A 25,573-nucleotide genomic window follows, 5' to 3' on the forward strand; every position below is an offset into this window, starting at 1 on the left:
TTTTCTTCTTTTTCTTCTAGCCAATTGTTCTTGATATTTTTCTATATGCTGCCGCTGAACTTATATATCTCCTTGTCGAATTCCGTTAACATGATGATCACGGATCAGTGAGTGAAAATTTTCGCGTTTGACGCTTATTGGCATTATTTGACGTCGTTGCAAAGAAAATAACCAATAAACGCTGGAGCACTACAGCTTGGCGGGATAATAGGCTGAGTACCGCCATGAGTAACAAAATTGGGGGCCGCTTAAGCTTCGCCTTTAAAGGGGTCATGAAGCACCCCTTGGGCTGATTGAAAAAAACACATCCTGCGGAAAGCTGACACGGCTATGAACTGCTCTGCCAAATATTACACGTCGTGCGCGCCGCGTAATGGCCACAAGCGAGCGCGAAGTTGCCGTTTCCCCAGGCCACCCTCTTTTCAAACAGAGGCCGGTTCTCACTCTCGTCGGTGGCGGGGCGTCTGTCCGCTGTACGTCGCAAGAGACATAGCATGCTTATTGGCCGATAGCCGACGTAAATCGAGAGCGGCGTTCGGATCAGATGCGCTTCTTGCCGCGGGGTGCCGCCCTTGCCGGCGCCGCACTCCTCAGTACACGGTAGCCGCACTCGCGCAAGCGAATCACAGCGGGAGAGCGATCGCGTTTCATGACGCGCGCTGGCGTAACTTCTTTCCCCATGCCATCCCTCCCTGTCTAGCTTCCAGTGCGCTCGCCGGCACGAGAAAAGAGAGAAAGCGCTGGGAGCGTGCGCCAAACCCCCGTTTAAGAGTTGAACGCGATAGCGATATCCTGCCCCTAGTGTGCACTTCGAAGACTACGAGTGTTTTACAGAATGCGCGCACTAAGGTGTGTGCCTTATGTAATGGGTAGCATGCTTTGAACCGGAAACTGTTTCGAAGTTGCGATGCACCCACTACGTGGCCTATCACCCACTACGTGTTTTATCGTATTGACGTTCCGTGCAGTTAGTTTTTCTCTTGGCGCTTACTGAAGGACATGATGTTGTAGGGCAAGAAGAGCATATAAAGAGTAACAGGCCGACTTTTCTACTTCTTTTTGCCTCTTAGTGTTTCTTTTCAAGTTTAGCGCTGCAGTACCCTGTCCTTCTTTCGTTCCAACACGGTATATTTGAAATAAAATACATATGAAATGAAGATATCCGGCTCCGATCTATTCGATCTATTCGAGGAAGAAGTGATCCAAAACGGTAGGGCATAAAACGAGCTCAGAAGAAGAAGAAGAGCTGGAGCACTTTTCAAGGCCTTCAATAGATTCCATGAAAGCAAGATTACCACAGCAAGAATATGGTCACCTTTCTTTTCCTTGGAACAATAAATGGTGTCCCTCTCGTAAATTGGAGGTGGCCCTTACTAAACTTCGATGCCGTATTCCTCCTCTAAATTTTTATTTACACAGGGCTGGTCTGGTTCCGTCCCCTCTTTGCTTTTTATGTCAAGAGCCTGAAAACATTGATCACTTTTTAATACATTGCCGTCGTTTCTCCAGTCACAGGAAAAAAACATTTCGAATATTTATTGAGAAATTTGAACATTCCTCTAGATTCTGCAAATATTATTTCCCTTGGGGCGTCCTCTCTGGGCCACAGCAACAGGAACGTTTGCATAGCTGTCTGCGAATTTCTTCGAGACACAAGAAGAGTTCCTTATTAAGTTATTTCCTATTGCTATTTGGTATTTTATAATTCTTTTCTCTAATTGATTATTTTCGATATTAAGGTTCTTTTCTCATTCTATTGGCACATAACCCAAAGATTCTTATTTTATTTTCAATACTCGCTTGTAGTCCGATTAATTCAATTACTTTTGTCTAAATTCTAAATAAAGTTGTTCATCCATCCATCCATGTAATGTTTACCGCCGGTTTCATGGCCAATCCCCCTTTGTGGGTAAGAGCCAGTAGAAGAGGTTCAAGCAAGCAAGCAAGATGCCAAGAACAAGAAAATGCTGCCGACACTCCAGAATAGTGCGCCTTTTGCCAAGAAGGACCACTCGCTCTTCAAGTCTAGTCATTGCCATTACGCCTATGCGACAAAGGACGGCACCAACGGAAGCACAAGGATTATGTTAATTTTACCTCAAGATATTGCTATACCATACATTCGAATCGTTTTAGACTGATTTTACGATTTAATTCAAGCCCAAACGAAATGTTCCAATCTGTAAGAGCCAAATACAAATTTAACTCATGAGTACCGACGACAGTGGCCTATATAGATTTTAGCCGCATTGATTTGAGGTATTTAGGTGACAGCAACACACCGGCAAAAAATTGTTGGAGCAGGCCCGACCATATTGTTAGTAGCAAAAAAGTGCGTTTTTCCCAGTTTCAGTTAAAGTGCACTTGGCTCTTTTAGAAAAATAAACGCCACAGTTTACGTTGCGGCGCACTACCATGTTTATAACGGCGCATTATTACTTTTTTCTAATGAAAGTATGAAAAAATGAACAAGACATCACTTTTCTAAAGGTTATATCTATGAAATGAATGCGGCATTTTACTTTATTTTTCATGTTCGCAGTCAAAAACAACGCCTACATTTTTGTTCTGTTATTATCACGTTGTGGTTGAGTAGGGTTCTACAGGCAAATAAACACGAGCATTTCGCACTTACCGTCAGTCGTCTCTTCCTCAAAGTCTGTAGGCGCATCTGTATGTAAGAACAAGAGGATGTCATATTACTTGAATTTCTAACCGAGACAATTTGGTGTTAATTATCCAAAAATTGTTTTTTTTTATTATTGCCAACTCTACGGGTGACTCCTTCTACAGCGAAAAACGAATCCCTGATTATGTCGGAAATAAAGAAATCCCCCATTACATATGAAAAAGTCAATCACAAGGAAAGAACAAATAATTTGAAAAATCATATTTTTCTACTGCGCACTGTTCTTGTTAATAGTTGCATATTCAAAAAGCACTATGTGCTCATTGGACATTGAGGTACCTGTGGGCGTTAAAGGCACACTAAAGGCAAATATTAAGTCGACGTTGATTGTTGAAATAGTGGTCCAGAAACCTTGTAGTGCTACTTTTGTGCCCAGGAAGTGCTTATTTTGAAATAAAATCACATTTTAATGGCCCGCATCGCGTTAGCGCACTTCAAATCACCCGCCTGAAAGCGGTCTTCCTCACGTAACTGTTGCCGTGCCCAACGTTGCCCGCCTTTACTGCGCGGCGGCGTGCACTGGCGGCGTGCACCATTCGGGCATCCGGCAACATCACATGCATGCGGCATTTTGTCGAACTTTCTGTCAGAGCGACTTTCACGAGCGCGCAAAACACACGCGGCAGTACGCGATACCGAAACTACCACTGAGACGTGACCGCGTGAGCGAGGCAGGGCGCCGGGCCAAGCGCAATACGGCGAAAACTAAACCTTTGAACCACGCTCGCCGTTTCCCATGGCAACGCCAAAGAGGTTCTTTTTTCCATTAATCAAACAGAAACGAACAAGCAGCATTGTATTACGTCTCTTGATGCACGGAAGGTTCTTTTTTTATTGCAGCTAGATTGATTACAAGTGATTCGTTGTAGTCAGACTCTTTCACGTTAGCGGAATCATTTCCAAAATGTCCCGCTCGTGGCTCTCATCGTGGGATATGTTTAGCTTAATTTCTCGGTAAGTAGGGCACTGCTGTTGATAATATTGCCGTTTTAGACGTCGTCATACATTGAGCTTTCATTCTGACGTAGATTGTTATTTGCCTTTTAATATTTGCCTTTAGTGTCCCTTTAACTATGTGCGAAGATTTCAGAGAAAACAACAAAGAAAAAAACTAACAGGGCCATATTCTTGCAATGATTGTATTATTAAAGCGGTGAGGTATAAGTCATCGTTTAACTTTTAAGCTGCTTGGAATGCGCGAAAGTACTCAACCATAGTGAGTTTCTTGTTCTTGCGTTTTTTCCGCGAAGAAGTTCCATTCACTGACGATGTTTTAAACAGATGTAACATTTCTCGTCGTTACCGAGGCGTAATCAGGAGTAAAGCTTGTCATCATTGTATCTAAATGTATGACAGCTAAACAAACAGCTTCCGTGGTGATATAAGTGTCTTCAACATTTCGAGGCAACGTTCATCGCAGTGTTCCAGTCATGCGTACGACTGGCGAGTCCCATTGTCCCATGCACTAAGCAAAACAAAGGGCGTCCCCAGGACGCTTAAAGTTTTAAACCTGACAACTGCAAGAAAAATCTTTTGTACGTGTGACTGGTGTGTTAGAATATAAAATGTATTACATCTTGCTGAGCACCGTTGCCAACGTAATAGACGAAGGTGCATTGAAATAAAGCGCGTTGACAAACGTTCCCGTGTTTTTCGACGGCTTGTCTGGGCTGTATCGTTGTAATATCGCCCTATTAGATAAGAGATCTCCGTTAAATATTTGTACGTGTACACATTCGCACAATGCACGAAACAAAGATAGAAGCTGCCACACGGTTCGTACCTCTAGGCATGTACCAGGATTCCGTGTGTCGTCGGGAGCTTTTCCTGGACTCGCCTTTGCTTCCGAACGCCCGAATGTGGTAGGCGTCTGCAAAGAGCACGAAAACAAAAAAAAAGTGAGCCCTGAGAAGCGCGAACAGTTGTCAACGAGCAATATAGAAAGGTATCAATAAAGAATTGATCACTCACTAACGAACTAAGAAGTATAAAACTGCTGAGCATGTTCACGCTGCTGCAGTCTTCACGTGACGAGCGTAACGAAGGTAAGGAGATTGACAAGGACGTGCGTAGACCTGCAAATGATTTGCTCGAACTAAACGCCACAACAATGCGTGGGAAACAGCTGCTCCTACATTGTCCACCTATTCCAATTTTGAACAGAAAAACGAAATTTACTATTCCGAATTGTGATAGTGCTTTAAGATTGAGAAAGAAAGTTAGAGGCAACCTTGTTGAGATGAATACCCGCATACCGATCGCCAGGTCGGGGTGTCTTTTTCTGCATTAGAAAAACCGGTGGGTACCTAGTTGCACTGGAAATCGAACCCAAAAACTGCCGTACAGTAGGTGGACTATCCACCACTTCACCACCGCTGCGGTAATGAGTGGATCCCAGAAAAAAAGGGGTACCAATGAAGAGTCGGTAATTTTCCTTGGTATTCAGTGTTTATTTTGCGTGACCAAACGTAAGGCTGACTCACTGGAGACTTCAGTGTATATATGTACTAGTCTGCCGCAGTGATCAGTGTTAATGGCGCTCTATTATGTTGGCTGTCTTTCGATTCAAGAATGTAAGAACATGCGTTTGGTTCGACCGAGGCACATGACCAAGAATTGCTAACTGGTTATAAAAAATAGTATAGAACGACGTCCCTGAAGCACAGCTTGAGGGGTTAACCCCCAACTCCAAATATGGCATCGTTGTTCATAGGGCTCATAAGGATTCACATCGTCACGTCCAGTCTGATCTCTCTTCCTAATTATTACATAGTTATCAATAAATATGTTCACAAGTTAATAGTTCGGCCTTACATATATTGATTTGTATATCACATACCATTAGCATAATAAATATTGAAGGGCTATTATAGAGTTCATTTTGGGCGTTCATTAGTTAAAACACGGTTTATGATAGAATTATACAATTTAGAAGATACAAATATTGTCACGCGCAAGGAGTCACGCCAATTTTTTCAAGAAAGAGTCCACCGAGTAGACCGCATAGATAAAAACACTACAAACAGCCCGTTTAAGTCTGTGAAATTAGATTAAGGGTAATAAAAGTGGCACAATATTCAAAATGTTACTACACGCTTTACAAACAAAGAGGCTACTGCGCCTCTGTTTTTGATCGGTTGTATATTTTATTTCTGTCCATAATTAGACGGCGCTGTATGTACTGTTTCTATGGTTAACTAAGCGAACAAACGTGACTGTCTCTCTATACAAGCCTTGGGATTAAAGAAACTTCTTCTCCCTTTGAGCATACACAGAGTTTCTAATGCTGACTATAAGCCGGACTCAAACAACGACAAAAGATATGTGAAAAGGATATTCCCCACAGACGGTGAAAAAGAAAAGTACTTTCGCCTGCTTTCCTGGCGTGTTTAAGCATCCGCATCCAGCCTCGTAAAAAAAGGCTGTCTTTTGCTTTACTAGCCACTGCGTGCGTTCTTTTCTCTACATCGCTTACAACAAAAAACATTTTTATCACCTTACGCTCAAGCAAACATCTGCGCGAACGCACTGAGTCTTGACGTTCACATTCTTTCTTTTCTTTTTATTTCAAAGAGCAAGCCGTCTCCGCTTGTTAGAAAACGCTTCGCCAACGCTTTGCGGTTCTGACTTGCGTATTGCAAACGCATCTATCGAATCTTCAGCGGGTCGAAAATTTCCGTTTTACTGAAGCTTTTCGTGCAAGAAGTGAAATGAAGGTACTACTTCAAGGGAGGGACACTTGTGAACCTATTCATATTTGATCATATAATTTAGGGTATCGGAATAATTTTGAAGCTGTAAAGGGCGGGCCTATGTCGTTGAGTATGCGTATCGATTGTGCGACATTTCCCATCGTTTTCGCGACAATGTCAAGTCGATATCACACCCTAAAAAACAACTTGCCATCGAGCATGAAGAGCGAGATTTATTTTTATTTCGAAATGAGTAAAATTTAATAAGGAGCGACAATGAAGCAGATCCAGCAAGTTGAAAGAAAGGTTAGTTATATTTATGAAAGAGTCAGCAGCCGGCGGTCATATTAGACATCGTAGTATATAGAATGTTTTGTATAGACTTCGACCACCCTGGATTCTTCTTTCCTGTGCACCCACGGCGGTAGTCTATTCGCGAATAATTTGAGCCAATACGCCACCTAGCGGAGAGAGCGCGAAACAGGCTATTGAGGTCCATGTAGCAGACGACATTCACTTTCGCACGTGCGGTAGGGGTTCTGGCGGATGGATTCACCGTCAGGAAAGCAAAAAGAAACGCAGTCCAAAACAGTTTATCTGCGTTTCGCTGTGCACGTGGCTAGGATAATGGGATAATGTACCTTCACAAGCTTCCATTTTCTGAATGAACGGTGAAGAACGGAGTAAATACCCAACCTCCGCACCCGCAATGTTACTACGACGATGGTTGTTTGTTCTCGGCACTTCAGGGACAAGTAATGCGGCACTGTGCTAAAAATTTGTTGCACTCTTCGAACAACATCAACGAATCGTAAGGATAACACGGCTGGAATGAATCGGAATCGTTTATGGGAACGTCACGAAGCGATACAAGCTGTGAGAGACGCCGTTGTGGAGGGCATCGGATAATCTCGACCAACTGGGGTTTGAAATTGCACAGTACACGCGCATCTAGCATTTCACCCCCATCGCAACGCGACCGCCACAACTGGGATCGACCCCGCATCTTTCGGGTCAGCATCCAAGCACCGTAACCACTAGACCACAGCGGCAGGTAAAATCGAAATCTTGGTAGTGTTGATTTCAGCGTGCTTGCTGCGTGGCGTCAAGGCAGGCCTGAGATTCTTGCTAGATATGTATATAGTAGCTTTGAGCCTTGTTCTTTAGATTTTGCGTGCTCGGTTTCCTTGATTTTTGGGTACTGGTACAGCCCAACCTAATTTAGTAACGTTGGTATAGCCTGCCTGATGTCTCATCGTAGGGTTCAGGGAGCTAGGATAGGGCCAACTTACAGCTACCTATAACGATATACACTGCTGTAGCAGCAGGTAAGCAGAAGAATTTACGGGTACCACAATTCCGCTCACGTATGCGGATCAGCTGACACAGCCACGCACAAACAGACAAATCAACAAGGCTCTGCGCAGTGCACAAATGGTGAACAAGTTTTCTACGATCATTTCTTCAGCAGGTAGTAGTCATCGTTTCCCTCGGCCTCTTCTCGTACCTGAAACCTTATTTCGCTCGGTGTACCATCACCGCCTCATTCTTTGCATTTGAGCACATTTATACTAGGACGCGACGAAGTAACCGGCTGACAATGTCGCTGCAAAATGCTGACGTCGCCGTGATGCTCTAGGCAATCAGCATTCAATAAACGATACCCACCGGCAACTACCGAGTGCGTTGGCGCACCTACCTTCAAAACACTGCCGAACGGTTTTTCTGCCTTGCCGATTGACACGGCCCGTGACAGCGCAGCAAAACTTACCTAGCCGTAGATGAGAACGGCTGATACGTGTTTGCACTTCGCTTAAAAGTCAGCAGTGCAGGAGGATTGACCATCGGAGAGCACAGGCTCAACAAAAACACTTCGCTGCCGCACTGGGATTTCTTGTGCGTCCGAATTCACGCCAGACGCTTACGCGAACGCTGCAACAACATTTATTTCGCCGTCTACTTTGTCATTCGCGACAGCGAAAACGAGCTAATCGGTAGCAAGCAAGGACAGTCTCACCTTCGACAAAACACTGCGTTTTCACATCGCAATCTAGGAAACGCACTATTTCTAGCAACAACAATCCGCACATTGATACATGGACCTTCTTACCGCTGCCATCTATAGCTCAACTTCGCAGCGCCCTATGTATTTCGTTTTAGGTGCGAATAAGTTATGGTGTTCGACTGCTGTACAGAAGGTCGCGGGGTCGAACGGCGATCGCAGCGGGCGCATTTCGATGGAGGCGGAATGCTAGAGGCCCGTGTACTTAGATTAAATGCACGTTAAAGAACACCACATGGTTCAAAAGAGCTGAATAGGTGTCAATGTTGCTTGTGTGCAACAATCCGCGAGACCTTGGTGCCATTGTGCAGTGCTGACGGATTTTATTTTTTATAGAAACACCTTCATTTGGTGCAACGTACGCGTGTCTACACATACGAAGCGTGTGTATACAGTGTTTAAAACAAAGGGACAGCGTTGTTTTCCGATTGGTATTATCACCTCGCATTTTTATACTGCTACACTCAGTATAAGAACGTACAATTAATACAGGAACACTGAATCGACTTTAGCGCGCCGAAATCATTCTTTGTTACTTAATAACTTGTCCGTCGTCGATGGGAAAAAGGAAGAATCAAGTTTATTTTAAATGCAAAGGTGCACAACCTCAGCGTACTATAGATAATTTGATACAGCTTGCGCACATTTACAGAGAAGGTATGTATGGTTAGGATCCGGAATTCAGTGACGTCCTCTTGAAGATCCACTAGTGCCCTCTAGGGAGCAGTGCAAGAACTAATGTGTATTGAAGCATTTTGAAGCACTAAAATGGAACCCTTGGCGCCCATCAATGGAGCGGCGGAACAAACTAATGCAACAGAGAGGAAAAAAATTGTTAGCAGTGCTGGGGCTTGAACCTGGACCCCGACGCTCTAAAAGCAAACGTCTTCACCCCTAGCATGGCCGCAACATAAAAAAAAAGTACAGCCAGCTGCGTCACGTCGCCGTCAATGGTGTGAGCGCATCTTGGCTAATTTGACGATTGCGGCCGCTGTTTTTGGTGAAGACGCCACTGTTCGGGGACACAAGGCGGACGCCGGTTTGTGCCAGAATGTGGTTGTCACACCCGTGGTAACCTGCTCACGCCTGTGGCGTAATTGGCGCTTCCATAATGATGACTTAAGTATTCCACCTGTAATGTGCAACTAGAAAGCGCATTATTTTGCTGCCTGATTAGAGTCAGTGTCGCGAGTACCAACGCCGCTTTGGAAGCGCTACTCCATCACGAGCTGTCCCCGAGCAGTGGCGCCACAGTGAATGCACGGAGAACTAGGCCAGAGACGCCGTTTTGGCGCCACGCAACAGGCTGCACCTCTTTTTTTGATGTAGCGGTCGTGCCATTATATCTGAACCAAATGAATGACTTGAATTTTCTGCTACCGTGGTCGGGACTCTAGAAGAGCAACGTGCCTACGAGTAAAGACGAAAGGAATAGCTACGGAATATCACCGGCGCCAGCAGGCACCTCAGGGATACAGCAAACAATTCATGAAATAATAAATAGGTCCTAGGGACTTCACATTTTGATATAAGATGGCTAATAAATAGGTCCTAGGGACTTCACATTTTGATATAAGATGGCTTATATTGTCCTTTGAAAAGCTTATTCCCAGAAATGCATTTGTGTTTGGGAGCGTTAGTTATTGGTCTTTGTAACTTGGCTTTCCCACACTATTGCAGTAAAGCCTACTCATAACCTCGATGGCGGTGTCGTCGTCGATGCGCCGCAGTAGAGTCTACCAGAGGCGCAGCCAAGAGGGTGGGGAAGGGGAGGGGGTTCAACCTCCCCCCCTCCCCCCGACCGAAATTTTTCAGTTTTGCTTGCGTATATATACACGCACACATACGAACGCACGCACGAACATGCTTAAGGTATAGTTGAACCCCTCCCCCCCCCCCCCCCCCAAAAAAAAAGAAATTTCTGGCTACGCCCCTGGAGTCTACACAATGGCTTAAGCGGTGATCGGCACGTTAACAACCAGATCCTGTACACCAAACTGCCCTCCGCTGTGTCGCGTGCTAAACGGCTTCGCTGGTCATCCACCTTCGAAGAGTGGAATGAGTCCTCAAATTTTTTTTCCTGGCGACCCTTGCTCATAAATTACTGTTCTATCACACTCGGTTCTAATCTAGAAGCTTGGTTCACTTTTGTCCATAGACGGGCCGACTGCGAAGAAAGAAAGAAGCGTCAATTGAAAGGTATAACCTCGTCTTCATGTTTTAAGTAAACGATCTAGAAACATGATAGCGGGCCATATACAAAGCGAAGACATTTATTGCAGTCATCAATATCTCGCGCAGGCGTCTTGTCTCTGAACAAAAGTAAACGAAGTTTCTAGAATATAATTGAATTTGACTTATCGACGAACTTGCCGTCTCACGTTGTTTCAAAGCTAGAAGAGCGGAGCCTGATCTGCTGAGTAAAGCAGCCTTCAAGGTACTCGCAAGCGCTCACAGTACAGCAGCGGAGGCCCCCACACTACCATACCACGCGATAGAGCGCTACTCAAACTTCTGGCCTCCAACATCGCAGTTTGGGTGAAACGACGACTTCATTCCTATCTATACCTACGGTACAATATACACTTCTCACGGGCAGGTGGGTGTGCCTGTTACAATTTTCGAAGAATTTCTACGGCGAATGTTACACCTTCCTTGTCCAATCACACGAACCCTGTGAGGGGCTCGCTGACCGACTTATCTTCGTTTCAATCATTAACTCGGCTCTCGCAGTCCTTGTTTCGGCGGTAGCTTGCAAAACCACAAATCCAATCAATCTGTCCTGGAGAACCAGAACGCTTTGATCTCCAGGCGAGAAAAAGGGATCAAGTAGTGCTGTTCGAGAATCCTGTACTTTCTTTGTGCGCTTACATTCCGTTCGTTTGTCTTATGTAGAGGTTTCGGGAAGCGGAGAGGAATCGCAGTACAGTATTGTTTTGGCGTTGTGTCAGAGTGTCATAATATGGGTGGGCCAACATGCGATCCTTTTCATCCTCCCCTAATCCCCCTTCTCTGCTCCTGTCTTTATTTCAGAGCCATATATATATATATATATATATATATATATATATATATATATATATATATATATATATAAACAATAAAGTGCTAACAAAGGACCCGGAAGTAAAAGTTCAAAAAAATCAAGCACGTAGGAAAAATTGTTCAATAAAGGACTGACGTTTCGGCCGCGGGACCGGCCTTCGTCGGAGTGATGCGAACATGCGACTGCGCATTTTATATTGCGGTACCGTCGCATGTTCGCATCACTCCGACGAAGGCCGGTCCCGCGGCCGAAACGTCAGTCCCTTATTGAACAATTTTGCCTACGTGCTTGATTTTATATATATATATATATATATATATATATATATATATATATATATATATATATATATATATATATTTCGATTACCACGTACGCTTGGAATCATGTTTGTGTGGGTGCGTGCGTGTTTTCATCTTCCTCTTCTCTCTCTTTCCACTGCCCATTTCCTCACACCAGGGCAGGGTAGAAAACCCGACGCTAATATCTGGTTAACCTCCGTCTTCTGCAAAGAGCGCCACTCGTCTCGGTATTAAAAAAGTCACAGTTTCGCCGCAAGGGCGAAGCAATGAATGCGATAGCAAGAAATTGGAATGTCACACGAAGAACGAGAAGCAGCTCGATACTTGCAGCGTGCCGCTGAAGCACAAAGAAGGACACCCGAAAAGAACGCACAGGCATGCACAGGGCAAGCGTGAACTAACAACTGTCGCAGTTGTTACGTCTTTCTGCTTGAGCAACGCGCTGCAAGTGTTGACAATGAGAATCAGATGCTCTTAGATATTTCTTTTTCTTTTAAACTGCGGTGCGCGGAATGACCCCCTGCGTCTCCTGCCATACGGGGGCCGGCGTCTGATGTAAGTTGTGCCCGGTGTTCTTTCTGTTTTTTTTTTTCCTTCCACGTCACGAGTGGGTACAGAAAAGGGCCACTTTACCATGCGCGTCTCAAGGGCAGTTTTCAAACTGAAAGAAAATTAGGAGCGTTGCATGATAGAAAACACGCTCAAGCTCCTCTGAGATTTGCTTACCACCAGCGGTAAATGGTGTATATAAATAGCTTGCCGTTATTTCGCTGGCGAATGCATGGAGCATGGTTGAGCTGTCTAATACAACGGGCTGGGGAGCGATGGGGTCGATGGTTTGAATCCCCGGTAGGGTGCTTCGGAATTTTTTCTTCGGGTTTATTTTTCTTTGTGCCTTTATATATATACATACATATACATATCCGAGACATAACGGCAAAAATTAGCCGGAAGTGTACATATAATTGCTATCGCAATAAAAAAAAAAGTGTTGAAAATCAGCCTGTGACTAGTAATATCTTTAGAGGCACTCGGTTTGCGTGATGTATCACTAAGTACAAGTTTGCAGCGTTCGCGAATCATAGCTCGGTGCTTCATGACGGTGTCCAAAACTTATTCCCCTAAGCCCCTCGCGTGTTACGTCGGATAAAACAAACGACTTTCGCCCATTCTCGCCGGCTTTGGCATTGCGATACGCACATACGGTACAGGCGTCCTCGCGTCCAGCGCTAGTCGCCGCTCTTTCGCCGCGGAAACGAAGCACGCAGCAACATTTATATCCGAGTCAATGTTTCTTTCGCACGGACGCCACTGGTGTCTTTAAAACACCAGTGGCGGGGACGTACTCGCATACGTCTGGTGGCGATGCCCGTGGCACACTGCAAGGCGCACCGTGGTGTAGGCTGACCTCGAACTCGTTTTATGGAAGGGCAGCCACCGCAGTCTGCGTAATACATCAGCGTCACGTTACGCTTGAACGGAAAAGCAGGAGCGCGCCGGCGCTCGGCGCGACCTGTTGATCTCCTGCCGCACTCGGGTTCTCAGTTACCGGGACGCGGGTTCTCACGGCCAGTCGGCTTCGCATGCATCGATCGCCGCTCTCTGTCGCGCCTCCCCGTTAACTATGCACGCGAGTCGGTACTTGATGACGTGCATGCGCGCGCTTGCGCCAACCCGGGCAACAACAACGCGACGTACGTGCACGGTCCCGAGCAAAGGGTGCGATGCTCTCTCGCTCTTCCTTCCCAGCCCGGTCGCCAGCTGGTCCCAGATCGCCTCAGCGAGCCCGCGGCCTAATGAGCGCCCGGCGCTGGCAGTTAAGCGGTTTCTCTCCGTTTTCTTCGGCTCGGTGCTCGTATATGTATCTGTAGCCGTTGTCGCTGCATGACGTGCTTGGGCGGCTCCGGGATGGTGGAAGCGATACGCCGCTCGAAGCCTGGGTCACTTGTAGCAATAAAAAAAAAAAACGAACAAATGTCGTCGAAACTTTTGTGAAAAGAAAGTGCGCGTTTTCCCGGGTGTCACACGCGGGAGCATGTGCAAGGTGTCTTTTTGTTGTGTCACTGAGAGTCAAGGACACAAATTGCGAAGATTTAAACGTGCACCAAAGAAAGGTTGGTTTCTGGTGTTTAACATCCCAAATCAACTCTGGTTATGACGGGCATTGTAGTCGACGGCGCCGGATAATTTCGACCACCTCGAGAGCTCTGAACGTGCACTGATATCGCACAGCACCAGGGCCTTAATCATTTCGCCTCCAAAAGGCACATTAGGTTGTACTTCTATATTAATGTTTCTAAGCTCGAAAAAGGTTGACTTTAGTAGCGGAGAAAAAAAAAAGCCACGCTCTTTCACTTTATGCTGTACACAGAGTTTATGCCGCAGAGTTTTATGCTGTACAGAGAAAGAAAAGGTGGATATTGCGTCTTTCTTGCGTAAAGCGCGAAGGAAGCGAGTATGCTCCAAACACCACACGCAAAGGTACGAGGCGATCCGCTGCTGCAAGTGAGGAGACTGGCCGCTTTCCAAAACGAGATACTGCCACAAAGCGCCTTCATGAAAATTTCGTCACTTCCTTCTCACGGGAAATACTGGTCTGACGTAACAGAGCGGCCGCGCTTCCCGCGTGCCAGGCCCGGTCGCCATTAAAATTCGATAACGGGATAATGGATATCTCAAGTTACGTGCAACTTATCTGATTTATAAAAAATAGATATCCCACAAATTTAGGTGGCCTACAACTTTCCCATTTAAACAAATGCCCCTAAGTAAACAGCTAAAAATTCAATAAACGAGTTTTCGTCACTTAGTTATTACAATGTCACTAGCGGCAGCAAAGTATTTCCACCTCGACGTACAGTTACTGTGCAAGGACACAGACTCCTAACTGCCATAGGACTTTTATAAAAAGTCTGCATTGTCTAAAAAAACACGCTGTCTGTCCCGTAAGCAGGCAAAAAATACGACGTCACGTCGTAGACCATAATGGTTTAATAATAATAATAATAATAATATCTGGAGTTTAACGTCCCAAGAGCACTATATGATTATGAGGGACGCCGTAGTGGAGGGCTCCGGAAATTTCGACCACTTGTGGTTCTTTAACGTGCACCTAAATGTAAGTAGTACACGGGCCTCAAGCATTTTCACCTCCATCTAAAATGCGGACCATAGCGGTTTAGTGTATAGGGTAGGGTACTGGGCTAGTCGGTCCATAAAAAAAAATTCCCAGGGCCCTTTATGCATCCGCCTAAGACGACCCGAAGGTGAAAGCCATCTACTTCTTTTTCTTCTCAGTCGATGTATTGATCTTCCCGCGCCCCCCTCCGAATCCTTTCTGAACCTAACGCGGTTTTGCACTGTCTCCAGGATCGGAGGCATTGCAAGCTTTTGGCACCTCACTTGGTTTTGCACTGCCTCCGTGATCGGCCCACCTTTGACCAAGCGACGCGTCACGTGGCGACGTCATCACGCGACGTCACGCATGTAACGACATGATGACGTCACTATGACGTCACAAATTTTGGTGATCTGTGAAGTCATGATGACCGCATATAGTGTCGTCATAACGTGACGACGATTTTTTGCATCACTCGTGCTGACGCCGCCGATGCCGACGGTCAATTTTCGTTGCCCTAATAACCCACCTCCGGCCGTATAACTATGATCTCAGAAGGGATAGGATTTGGGCGTGTTGGTTGGTCATCGCGTAGCGCTCGTCCTGTCGTCTTGTCCGGGGTTCGTTTCTGCGCTATATATATATATATATATATATATATATATATATATATATATATATATATATATATATATATATATTTTTATATATATATATATATATATTTATATATATATATATATATATATATATATATATATATATTTATATATATATATATATATATATATATATATATATATATATATATATGGACACTTTGTAAAAAAAGCTGGACAATAAATGGGAGTCGACCAGGTGAGCACTAACGGAGTCACAACGGCCATTCCCAGACTTTGTTAAAGCACTCTCGCGAACTGGTTCAGAAAGTGCTGCCAAACTGAAGGGAGCTGCAGCTAGCTGCGTTGGGAGATTTTGCAGAAACAACGCCTGCAGATGAAACTTGAACTTTTCGTGTTTGCTTGCAGTGATCGTGTTATGATGCTTCGTCAATAACATCGCGGGTGGATTCTAGGAGAACCCGGAACACCTCTTTCATAAATATCCGCAACCAGTTTTCGCGAGAATAAAGTGTTACGCCGCATCCGAAAAAGGCCTGCGGAAACTCCAGCGTGAGTGTGCGCGACTGTATTTTGCACGTCATTGTGCACGGTACGTGCACTGTCAATCTTCTTGCGACATTCACGATTATTTGCTACAGAGTGCTCGGAATTTCATGTAAAACGTGAAATGATTATACAGCTTGCATTGAGTACGCGAAACTCGTAAAACTGGCTCAACGACCGTGCCAATTCAGTCAGCGATGCTTCCCGCCGTCCGCACACACGGTAAATAATTTCAATTTCCAATACTTGCATATATAACATCCGTAAGTTTCCCGCCCAAAGAGTTTCTTGCGGCGAAGCGCGTGCAAATAATTCTGAATTCACAGAGCGAAGTGGTGATAGACACGCGCAAAGAAAGGAAAGCGAGCGGCGCTTTCCTTCCTGAAACAGTGAAAGAAAAGAGAACGCGCGCCTTTTGAACCTGAACCGACAAAAGAAGGCATTAGCAGTTAGCGAACGTAAGAGAAAGCGACGGCACAAATTAGCTAGGAAATGAGCGCGCAGATAGTGGCCCGTCATTATGCTGAGGTAATCAATATAGGAAAGGTCTTCCTTCTCAGTTTTACCTCTGCATCGCGGACGAACGAGAAGCGAAAAGGGTGGTTTTGCAATGTAGATGTTGCGTGCTAGACACGCAACCTCTATGTTGCGTGTCTAGCACAGCACCGTACAGCATCGGCAAAAAGACGCCGCCTACACAACTCTGCGTATACAAATGAATCGTCTGCTATCATATACTTTCCTTTAATAATTGCGGCAGCGTTAATCACGCTTTCATAGTATCGATCTTGCGACCTCTGCTCTCGTCAAGGTCCTTCGTATTCATCGCTGTTAACACGGAATGTGGAAGAGCCAGGAAAATTTGGCCGGAAATATTGTCTGGTATTATAGCCGAAATGCCCGGATTGAGGGGAACAGTTAGGCTGTCTGCCGAAAAAAAAAATGCCTTCTTTCCCCCTTCGTTTCTGTACACCTTCTGCTTTGCCTATATAAATGGTCCCCTTTACGGAATTTTCACTTTCCGGAGACGTAGATACCTCTTGTACGCTTCCCATTCAGGATAGATATGCCGGTGTACATGGAGGTTTACAGTGATGAGAAGTCGATGGACGATGAATGTCGCTGGAAACAACGTTTTGGGGAGGAGACAACCGTGAGTACCGCGCATGGCGAAATCACGCACTGCCGTGAACTATATTTAGTTCGCCTTGGATTTGTTGGGTGATTGAGGCTCTACGGCCTAGTCAATCTATAGAAAGGTAGAGAGTGCTCGCAAAGGCCAATTAGAAACGTTTTTCTTTAACGTTCTTATAGGATCCTGACACCATTTTGGTGTACTGTAGTCTAACCATAATCGCATGACAAACTTGGGCCATTGGGTGTGTGCCTATTCTTGGTCTATGCGGAATAGACAAGCGGGATAATAGCAGTAAGTGATGAAATCGGCAACAGAAGCAGCCCCGCGTGGATAAAGAGATGAAATGAACAAGCTGGAACTTGGGTACCCACTGAGTGAGGTTGGTACTACGTTTTTCTTGTGGTTTCTGTCCTGCTAGAGCGGCCGAAGAGTAAAGAACTTTGGTTTACAAAGAAGGGAAGAAGTCGGTAACAGTTTCCGTAAAAGTACACCTTTGCAACATCTGTTCGAGCATGCCTGCGATTAGCACTTGGTTTCGCATAACGTTAACTATCAACGTTTGCGGGAATAAAGTACTAAACATCGAAAAAATCTCACCAACGTCCACGTAAGCGAACGAACCACGCAATTGGTAACAAAAGCTGAGCAATGAGGGTCGCAGAATGACCGCTACAGATTGTAATTAAGGTGTCTTCAGCAAAACCTCATATCGCTACGTTTCGTGGACGCTAATTACATTACCGTAGGCCGCAGGGGCGTAGCCAGGGGGGGGGAGGGTTCAACCTCCCCCCCCTCCCCGAAATTTTTCAGTTTTGCTTGCGTATATATACACGCGCACATACAAACGCACGCACGAACGTACATAAAGTATTGCAAATCAGTTCTGCGGAAACCCGCAAGGAAACCCGCACAAAGACGTTACCAGCAGTTAACGCATACTGTGTACATCGGAGAGTGGACCATTTCTTTCTCTTTCTGTTTCTATGCAGGAAAGTGTAGTTTCTATTCGTTCGCACAAAATAAGAGAAAAGCTTATTCCACTTTCGTGCTCACGTGTTGCGTCTTTTAACCTGCACTGTTACAGAATTTATCTAACCATTTACTTGGCACAATCAGTTCTTTAAAGAGGGCTCCCCTTATTCGAGCAATATGACGCGCTGAGGAGACAGACAGACAGACAATGAACTTTAATCTGGTTCTGAACGGCGACTCGGAAAGCCCCCTTATGGGGAAGGAGCCGCCGCGGGCAGCTCCCACGTCGGGACGGGCAGGCCATGCCTGGCCGCCAAAAGCAAAAAAAAATTCTATTAATGTGTGCCGTGCTACAAAGCTTTCCGAAACACCCCGAACCGCAGCGTGCCACTGGTGCGCGAGCCGTCAGCTTCCGGAGATTTGGCAAGAAGCCGGCTTACCGAAATCTCCGCATTACGAGCCGCTTTTTCGAAGCGGGTCACGCAAACAGTTGTCAGCAGCGCCTGTGCAAAAGGCAGCCTAATGTGCTGAGGGTGATGCTGTCATGCAATTAAAAAACAGTCACAGTTTCGCCGCAAGGGCGAAGCAATGAATGCGATAGCAAGAAATTAATGCTATACTAAGTGAGGCTCGCCAATGGATACTCTCAGTTTGAACAGCGCTCCTGTTGCAAAGGCGGCCGAAGCAGCGAAGGAAACTAGCGTGCTTCAAGTGTCGAGCTGTGACACTTGATAGTTCGCGCTCATCTTCTGTTTGTTCGTTTAGCGGCGTCCCTGAGCTCGAGTGACATTCGTACACGCCGTAACATGAGCGCGGACATCACGGTGAAAGCTTGAAACGTTCCTCCTACCCTCACCACGCGAAAACCGCGCGAGCACACAGCGGAAGGGCAAGGTTCTCCCATGCGCAAATATAAGAAGAAGCGAGCGAGCTCGCCGACGACTTTTAAATGCGCCCGTCGGGCTCCTAGCGCCATCTCGCTGGTAATGAAGAAACGCTTATTATCGCCTGCCGTCTCCGAGTCCGTCCAGCGGTAAAGGGTGTGTATATAACGCTCGCCGTTAGCTACGTGGGGGATCTGCGTTTCGTGGCGTAGTGGATAGCGCCACTCGCTGCGGAGCAAGAGGTCCCTGGTTCGATTCCGCGCTTCGGAAGCATTTTTCTGAATCATTTTTCTTTGGGGCTTTTATATATATATATATATACATACTTATACATATACGGTGCATGACGGCGGCGACGGCGACGGCAAAATTCAGCCGAGACTGTCCATATAATTGCTATCGCAATAAAACAAAAAGAAAAGAAAAGCGCACGTGACAACATTGGCTGCGTTACAGGCACATGTTGACTTTCACGTCGAGAACAAATGACGTTTGTGACCGCTGTACCACCCCCTCAGCTGAAGTGCAGCGGGAGCACTTCCGCTGAGTGTGTGCTGCATGATGTAGATTTTTGCGCATTGTAGGTGTCTGTCTGGGTCGTATGAAACGCCGTCTATGCAGAAGCCCTCTATTTCATCCGTGAATCTTCCTCCGTTCATTTCTTTAGCTTTCCTCGGTGAACTGCCAGAGCCACACCTCTAAGTCACGAGTGTGCAGAGATCTTGTCCATGCCAGTTAGGCTCCTCGTGCATTTGGTTGAAGTCACGACAAGTGCATGACAATGAATGAACTAAAGGGCTCCCTTGTAGCATCCTCGACACAGAAACCGAAACGGTACGCCTCAGGGAAGTCACTGTACACGCACGATTGAAGTGCTCAGTATAGGTACATATACCTTATTGTCTGAGAGCCTTCCGGCACTTCGGACAGGGCACTGTCTTTTATACTGCTTCAACCACCCATGCGGTTTGAGAGCGCGGGAGTGACACACTCCGGTGTATAAGGACGACAGTTGCTGGGGTTCGAGATAGCACGCCCGGTAGCGTACCACGCAGCATATATAGAAATGCGCGTATGTGTTTGCGGAAGCGGCCACGTTTTATGAGGACCTTTGTTTAATCTCACATGCAGTCGGGCAAGCGTCGTGAAAATATCGCACGCGGTATTAGCCTGCACACGTTCTACCAGTGCCCCGCAACCTAGTGAGACCTCAGGCCACTCCCACTTGGAAAAACAATGGCGATTACCAGCATAACGTATCCTTTCAATGCACGCAGATCTGCGTGTATATTATGCCGAACAAGCTCTTGATTGCATTATGTATCACTTCGGGCGAAGCCGACAAACATGGCGCCCCGAAAACAGGGGTGGGCTAGTCGCTCGCTTTGAGCAGCACTGAACCACACTGTGTATGGCTATAAGTTAGCCTGACTATGTAAAAAAGGAAGTTACCGAGGTGGTCGACACGAACTCCGAAGATGTAAGGCTGGCTCCACGCGTTTCATCATTTTCTCTTGACTGTGAACGCGCACTAGCACCGCTATTCTTTTAGGGGCGAAGCTCCTTATAGCATCACCTGGTCGGTCGTCGCTCCATGCGGCGTGTCCCGCCGTCGCGTCTCCCGTATCATTCAACAGATGGCGCTGTCCCATAGAGATGCATGCAAACTGCAGTTGGGTGACGATATACTAGATGGCGCTGTCCCATAGAGATGTGTGCAATATGTGTGCCAAAAAAAAAGAAAAAGAAAAGCAGCGGCACCCTGCACGCTAGATGGCGTGCAGGGTGCCAAAGCGTCGTATCGCTTTGATTACTGCTGGGCGAAACCACTGAACATTTCACGGTGTAACCATGATTGTTTCAGGAGCTTCGCCCAAGCTCTTCATCATTCACCCGTGGATATGCTGTAATTTTTAGAGACAACGAACTACGCCCCCCTAAGTTGAAAATTTTCAAGGCAGCACTGCATCTGACTCACTGCAGAGACAACGCTGTAACAAACACACGTTCGTAACACAGGTTCTACTATCTATATATATAAGAGGAGAGCCCTTCTATCTCTGCGTAACTGGACGACCCTTCACATCTAAACACCCACGCTTCGTACGGCCACTCCACGTGAGGAAACGTAGAACGCAACAGACGTTTGATGAACTCGGGTGGCGGTTCCCCCGGATGCACCCCCGAGCACTCAAATGTTGCGCATTGTTTGCAAGCAGCACCGTCCCTTATGTTGCTTAGACACTTAACAGCGGAGCTGTTTATGCCTGTCGTTGGTTGTAATCCGTCCCCAGAAAATTATCATCATCATGAACCGGCACGCGCTCTCTTCGTCCTCTTCATCTTCTGCTTCGTTCACAGAACACGTGCGCCGATTTGTCCGGCGCCCAATTCTGATAACTCTGATGGGTAACTGTGATACAAATAGTGAGAAAGATAGAGAAATAAATAGATAAAGAAAGAAAGAGAAAAAGACAAAAAAGATCGAAAAAACAGAAAAAGAAAGAGAGGAATAGAGAAAGATAAAAAAAAGACAAGGACGGCCGCCCAGTTCCGCTGTTCCTTCAGGCTTGGTACCAGAAGCTGCCATAATTTTTTTTTTTGAGTTTCAGTTTAATTCTGCATCATCATCCCATGGGCTTAAGGCAGGTAAGAAAATCAAGAAGGAAGCTTGAGGCTGTGGTGGCCTCTTTTACCGTCAAGCATATCTACCAGCATCCGCTTCGACGACACAGCATCACATTTCGTTCGCCGACTCAACTGCAGGTAAGCCAGTGATCCAAACGCTAGCGATGACCGTGCTTCAAAGCACGTCAAAATGCGGTCTCCAGCTTTTTCCCCAATAACCACAACCAGTCACCGGCATCCTGACGCTCACCAGAACGTCGAAGGAAACGGGAGGGAAAAATACAGAAGCTGCCCGTGGAAAACGTAATATACCGTAGAAAGGCAAGCCTGACAATTACACAATTGCTGACACGCCTTACTGACACAAGCGTGAATGAACATAAATTTTTAAATTTCTCGATCTAGCGTAACTGTGTTTCGTCGTGGCGTCACAACCTCGTTTTGGTAAGAAATTCATTTTTGTTACAATTTACAAAAAAAAAAATTAAAGCCAGTTCCACGCCTGCGCAATCTGAGTAAACAGCGGAGCTGGCATTAAATGTGCTAGTAAATGTGCCCTGCAACACTTTCTGAGTATGGTCAGGAATTGCTGCCGATCGGTAGCCGAGGTTCCTGATAACATGTTAGCCATACATTATAGCGCAGCACGCGGCCTGGAATTTGCAATTAATTCGCAAAGTCAGCTAGAAATCGCTCGCTCTCTTTTCTCAGAAAAATGGCGTCCGTAAACACAAATTACTGCGGCTTAAACACAAAGTCCACGGCCATTGGCTGAGTTGAGCATCGTGAGCTGCATAGTTACCGCGGCCGCCGCGGAATGCCGCGACGTGCCCGCGCGCTCGCTCGCGATCACACTGAAAGTAAGCCGCACGTTCGAAGAAGAAAAAAAAAGAAAGAAACTGGGCAAGGTCATGACGCGCGTTGTCGAACGGACGCAGCTTCTTTTCTTGCCCGCTTGCCATGGCCCCCCTGCGTAGGTTTCGGCGCACTCGCTGGTTCGAAAGGAGAGCGAAAGCGTTTAAAGCGTGCACAAACCCCTGTAACTCCACTAGTACTTGACGGGTTCTAAAAACTTTTTGCGGCAGTCGATTTGCAGGGGAATAAATTACTTTAATAAAGCCATTCGATGATTAGTTGGAAAATTGTTGCAGGGCCCCTTTAAACTTGGCGTGTTGCATCGTTAACCGTAGACAGAAAACTATCATCATCAGGGACCGGCACGCGCTCTCTTCTTCCTGCTCTTACTATTCGTCTTCTTCAACTTCTTCGCTCCCAAAACACGTGCGCCGATTTGTCCGGCGTGGGGTGCGATAACTCTGATGGGCGAGAGAACGATTACAGAGAGAGCGAGAGAGATAGAGAGAAATTCTTGGCGAAAAAAATTCACAGCATATCCACGGGTGAATGATGAAGAGCTTGGGCGAAGCTCCTGAAGCAATCATGGTTACACCGTGAAATCTTCAGTGGTTTCGCCCAGCAGTAATCAAAGCGATAGCCCAGTATATCATCGAAGATGCGACAAACACTGTATATATTTATACAAGAAATTTATACAAGAAATCGTAAGTGGTAGCTTCCGTTCCCCCTTCATTATAACGGCTTTATGGTCGGTCAAGTAATGGATCGGTGATGGATCGTAGTGGGATGTTTGCAAAGACGAAGGAGTGGGCAGTTTGCAAAGGTGGTTACGCCGGACAACGGAGACGTGACAAGGTTAGACTAAGAGGAGCTTCGCCCCTAAAACATTTCTTGGCGAGATTCGAACCCACGTACCCGCGATCCGAAGGCAAGCGTCCTAACCACTCGGCTATCCAGGCACGTTAGCAGAGCATAGCACAGCCACGTATAGTATAATATAGAATAGAAAGGGGGTGGGAAGGGAAGTGAGGGTGAGGAGGAGGGGAGAGAATGAGGCATAGAAAGAAAGAGAAAGAGGGAAATAAAGAAAGGGAAGAAAGACAAAAGAGAAAGAAAGATACAAAGAGCGTGAAATACATAGAGACATAAAGAAAAATATATAAATAACCAGAAATGAAAAAGAAAAAAACAGACAGATGAGATAATGAGAAAGGAACAGAGGAAGAAAGAGAGAGAAAAATAAAGAGAAACAGAGAAGGCCGTCCAGCTCCGCCGTTCCTTCATGCTTGGCACCACTAGTGGGAAGCTACCTTAATTTTTTTGTTCTTGATGTGTGTTTTTATGAAGTGGTCTTCATGAACATTGCGCAACAAATTAGAGCAGCGCCATAAGGCATCGTGTGATTCCGCTGATTGGATCGGCAGTACCTTATCTCTCTACGCGGATACACGCTCATGGTGATAATAAAAACAAGCACTAAATGCTGGCCCCGTGTTCTTCCGATTACGACACATATCGGCAAGTCTACTATACCGAATCTGCCCCCGACACATAAGAGTAGCATGTCTTACGAAGGCAGCATTTCGCTCGGCAACATCCCTGCTTGCACACGCCGAGCTTCCTCAGTCACTTTCCTATACTTGCGCCTCGCGTGAGACTGGTCGAAGAGCGGCGAGCCGTCGCTGCCGATATACCGTTGCCTGTCGTCGCCCGCCGGTCTTTCTCCATGTCAGTCGGTGACATCGCCCGGAAGAAACGAACGAGACTGGCAAACAACGGCGCGCAAAGTAATGCACCACCGGGTCAGCGCTCGTGTCTATCGATGCAGCGCCCGACACGAGGCTCGCGAGATCCGAGTGCCACGCGTCGTCTTCAGGCACGTACACGCGCGGATGCCTGACAGGGTCGCGCGGACTACCGCCAAGGCTTTTGCGGTTTCTCGCTGTTCACTCTCCACCATCCTCTTACCGCCCTCTCCTCTTCTTGCGCCGAAACTCGATAAACTGCGTAATTTGATAGAGAAGGTACGTACAGCGTTCCCTTTTTGCCGGCGCTATTTTTGGCCAATGCAGCTGTCCTTTTTTCTTAACCCCCTCCCCCGCCGCTCGTTCGCTTCAATTATGTTCACAGTCACAAAGCACCCTGTTTGTAGCGCTGCGGCTCACTGCTTTCCTGCCCACGTCTGTCTCCCTATCTCTCGCTTAGCTCTTCTTCTCGGCGTACAAGCGACTATCACTCGATCGTTTATTGGACTTCGTTCTGGTTCTGCCTTGTTGAAACCTGTGAAACATTTGTTTTCTGCATCATAATGCGACCTCGTTAAGCTGACTGTCAGATGTACTGCTTTTGCGTCACTTGCTTGTTTTGACTATCTTGTTCCGTGACCGACTGAAACTGTTGTTACTTGTCAGAACGTTACGAAGTGACGAAAATCAGTGTGCTTGATGGAATGTTACACGCTCGTTATGACGTCCGGCTTCACCCATTCGGGACAGCATTGATCCTGCTGGAGTCGAGGTCATTTTGAGAAACCAAGGTTCTTGGTTGAAGGCCGTGTGCGTCGATGGCAAGCAAAACAACAAAAGCATTGCTAATGTACTTAAAATCGACGGATCTATGCGACTGCTTGTAGACTTGACGTGCATCTCAAGTGTGCACGCACTTGGTGCTCTGTCCCTTCTCTCTCTTTCTTCCTTTATCTGTACTTTCATCCTTTTATCCGTTCCCCTACTGCAAGGTTAGCAGACTGAACGTGCGTCTGGTCAACTTCCCCACCTTTCCCAGAGACTCTCTCTCTCTCTCTACACGCCATAATTCCACGTTTTTCAACGTGATTTCTTTGATATCCAACAGAAATCACGATAGAAAGTAAACAGACACTGCGCTCTGTCATTAAAAGTAAATAGTGCGCATCGGTATTGCAGGATGATGCGCGCTCTCCCACGTATGGGACGTATGCGTCAGTACGCTGAGCGTGTTCCTATCCCAGCTGCGATCGAAGTACAGATCCGCATTTAC

At 46.3% G+C, this 25,573-nt stretch overlaps 1 long non-coding RNA gene across 1 annotated transcript in view; it reads right to left on the bottom strand.

Moving 5' to 3' along the window:
• Positions 1-2,625: 2,625 nt before the first annotated feature.
• Positions 2,626-25,573, bottom strand: part of LOC119401411 (uncharacterized) — a 195,962-nt gene continuing 173,014 nt past the window's right edge. The window contains exons 2-3 of the long non-coding RNA XR_005185429.2: positions 4,473-4,559; positions 2,626-2,671 (exon numbers count right to left, since the gene is read on the bottom strand). This is a non-coding gene — a long non-coding RNA (uncharacterized LOC119401411). The remainder of the gene's footprint in view (positions 2,672-4,472; positions 4,560-25,573) is intronic.

The sequence above is a fragment of the Rhipicephalus sanguineus genome, chromosome 1, assembly GCF_013339695.2.
Source record: "Rhipicephalus sanguineus isolate Rsan-2018 chromosome 1, BIME_Rsan_1.4, whole genome shotgun sequence".
In the NCBI taxonomy this organism is placed as follows: domain Eukaryota; kingdom Metazoa; phylum Arthropoda; class Arachnida; order Ixodida; family Ixodidae; genus Rhipicephalus; species Rhipicephalus sanguineus.